Source organism: Ursus americanus, chromosome 17 (assembly GCF_024610735.1).
Source record: "Ursus americanus isolate L20-20 chromosome 17, mUrsAme1.1.p, whole genome shotgun sequence".
NCBI lineage: Eukaryota > Metazoa > Chordata > Mammalia > Carnivora > Ursidae > Ursus > Ursus americanus.
In genome coordinates, this window is record NC_142143.1 from 31,247,885 (window position 1) to 31,251,339 (window position 3,455).

The 3,455-nt window shown below is 36.7% G+C and overlaps 1 pseudogene; it reads left to right on the forward strand.

Annotated features, from left to right (window-relative positions):
- The first annotated feature begins 564 nt into the window (after positions 1-564).
- Positions 565-1,435, forward strand: LOC123780621 (large ribosomal subunit protein eL6 pseudogene; annotated as a pseudogene).
- The last annotated feature ends 2,020 nt before the right edge of the window (positions 1,436-3,455 follow it).

A 3,455-nucleotide genomic window follows, 5' to 3' on the forward strand; every position in this document is an offset into this window, starting at 1 on the left:
GTTATGGGATCGAGCCCCACATCAGGCTCCTCTGCTATGAGCCTGCTTCTTCGTCTCCCACTCCCCCTGCTTGTGTTCCCTTCCTCTCTCGCTGGCTGTCTCTGTCTCTGTCGAACAAATAAATAAAATCTTAAAAAAAAAAAAAGCAAAGCAAATATCAAATTTTAACTGTTTTAGGTTATCTCTGTGCTATGCACTAGAAATTCTTTTCACACAGTGATCTTGAACAACCCTAGAGCTCTATTTATTTATTTTCCTTTTCTCGAGGACCACTATCTTGCACTGTCCTATGTTTGAAAACTGTTTCAAATGTTTTGTTTGCCTTCTAGCTTCCAGGGTGGATGGGCAAGTCTCTCCCTGTTACTTCAACATGGCTTGAAGCTGATACCCAATTCTTAATTCTTAAAATAGTTTATTTATATTTCTTAATTTCGGTTGTCTAGATCTTTTACTTCAGTGTTAAATAGAATCACTTATTTGGGGTGTCCTTGTCACATTCCTCATCCTAAAGGAAGATGTTTAATGTTAGAAATGGATGACATTTGCTCTTTCCCATCTTGCAAGATGGTGAGTGAAAAAGCTGAGAAGCTGGATGCTAAGGAAAAGAAACCTGAAGCCAAGAAGCCTGATCCTGGTGCCAGGGTTAAGAAGGGTCATGTTGAGGCTAAAATGCCAAAGAAGGGGAAGCCCCACTACAGCTGAAACCCTGTCCTAGTCAGAGAAATGCGCAAATATTCCTGAACGGCTATGTATTCCAGAAAGGCCATATACAAGAGCAAGTATTCAATACCTAAATCCAGCTTTGAGAAAAAAAAGAGAAGGTTCTTGCCACTGTCACAAAACCAGTTGTTGGTGACAGGAATGGTGGTACCCAAGTGGTTAAACTGCACAAAATGCCTAGGTATTATTCTACTCAAGATGTGCCTTGAAAGCTATAGAGCCAAAATAAAAAACCTTTCAGGCAGCAAGTGAGAAAACTGTGCGCAAGTACCACTCCTGGGACCATTCTGGTCATCCTCACTGGGCGTCACAGAGGCAAGAGGGTGGTTTTCCTGAAGTGACTGAGCAGTGGCTTGCTACTTGTGACTGGCCCTCTGGCCCTCAATAAGTTCCTCTGTGTAGAACACACCAGAAATTTGTCATTGCCACCTCCACCAAAATTGATATCAACAGTGTGAAAATACCAAAAAATCTCACTGATGCTTACTTCAAGAAGAAGAAGCTGTGTAAACCCACACACCAGGAAGGCAAGATCTTTGACTCAGAGAAAGAGAAATATGAGATTACAGAGCAGCCCAAGGTTGATCAGAAAGCTGTGGACTCACAAATTCTGCCAACAATCAAAGCTATTCCTCAGCTTCAGGGCTATCTGCATTCTGTGTTTGCGCTCACAAATTGGCCTTCTAAATTTCTTACAAAGAACCTAATTAAATAGCTGATCCATCAAAAAAAAAAAAAAAAGGAAAAGAAAAAAGAAAGGAAAGGAAAAAATGGATGATGTTTGCTGGAGGTTTATGGTAAATGCCCTTTATGAAGTTAAGGTGTACCATTTTATTATGGCTTGCTAAAAGTTTTATAAAGAGTTATTTATAATGACTTTTAAATTTGACCAAAAGGTTTTTGGCAATTAATATGTTCTCTTTTAATATGGTAATAAGCTGAATAACATTAATTTCCTGATTTTTTTTTTCTTTGAGAGAGAGAGATGTATGCATGAGCAGCGGGCTTGGGGGCAGATGGAGAGGGAGAGAGAATCTTAAGCATGCGCCACACTCAGCACAGAGCCCAATGCAGGGCTCCGTCTCATGACCCTGAGATCACAATCTGAGCCGAAACCAAGAGTGGGACACTTAACTGACTGAGCCACCTGGGCACTCCTAATTTTCTAAATTTGAACAATATACATCCCTAACCCTGAAATAAATTTGTATACTTGAAATAATGTCCAATAAGGAATTATCTCCTTTAATCATTCCTGAGTATAGTCTAATATTTTGATGAGGATATTTACATTATTTTTATGTGTGTGACTTGCCTGTACGCTATCATTATAGTTTTGTTCAAACTTAATATTTTTTCAAAGAGTTGAATTCCGTTTTTGTTTTCTGTTGAATCCGTATTTTATAGTTGCTGAGGTATGTCCTGTCCTTAATTTTTTTTTATAGTACTGTATCTATAGATTAATTCTGCTTTTTATTTGGGGTATAGCTATTGTAAAACTTACTGATTCTTCTTAAAAATGTAAGTGTTCAAAATCATACATTTCCTGTATTTCAGCTACATTGCACAAATTTAACTTGTTACGGTACAGTGACCATCATTCAGTGACTGTCTTTCCTACTGGGCTTAATGATTTTTGACTTTACTCACTGACAAATTAAATATTCATTTAAAATTTTGAAATACGTGTTCTTTAATGTCACTTCTTCTTATCAGCTCTTTAAAACATGTTGAAATGTGATTTATTGCGATTTTTTTTTCTTAACAGAAATTTATTTTCTAACATTTCTGGAGTCTAGATCTGCATTACTGCAATTTTTGTAAGCATTACACATGTGCTTAGAAAGAACAGGGATTTTCAGAGGTTGTCACAGTGCCCTAAAGATGTCTATTCAAATGAGTTCAAAAATGCTGTAATTTAGATTGCTCAAATATTTCCTATATTTACTTACGCACATTACACGTACACACATACATATTTTGTGTGTGCATATACAGAGGTAAATAATTACAAGTAATATAGTGATATCTTAAGCAATAGAAACATGCAGCTATTTTTCTGTTGATCCAGTAAATAGTATTTATGTACATATTCATACACATGCACATACTCATATACATATGTATGTATATATGTGTAATCTTTTTAAATACTCGTATAAGTACTTCTGATATTTCTGACTTTGCTTCTGAGAGAATTTTTTTTTTTTGACAAATTGGATGTCCTTTGTTAGAAAAAGAGGAAAACAAGGATTTCTGGAGAATTTTGTTTATTTATTTATCTACCTATTATTTATTTATTTATTTATTTATTTATTTATTTTTAAAGATTTTATTTACTTATGTGACAGAGGGAGACAGCCAGCGAGATAGGGAACACAAGCAAGGGGAGTGGGAGAGGAAGAAGCAGGCTCATAACAGAGGAGCCTGACGTGGGGCTCGATCCCACAATGCTGGGATCAGGCCCTGAGCTGAAGGCAGACGCACCGCTGTGCCACCCAGGCACCCCCTACCTATTATTTATTGTTCTAACTAACTGAAAGTCTGGGGTTGCCATTGATAAGGAAGACTGCAGATCAAGCAGTTTTAGTGGCAAAGTGGTACAAATTTTGGTTTTAATTCTGTATAGATTTGGATATTTTAAATTTGAGATATGAGCTAAAAATACAGGTGGAAATGCCAAGTAGGCCATTGAATATTTATGTCTGGATTTTGGTGGAAAAATGAACCTAAGA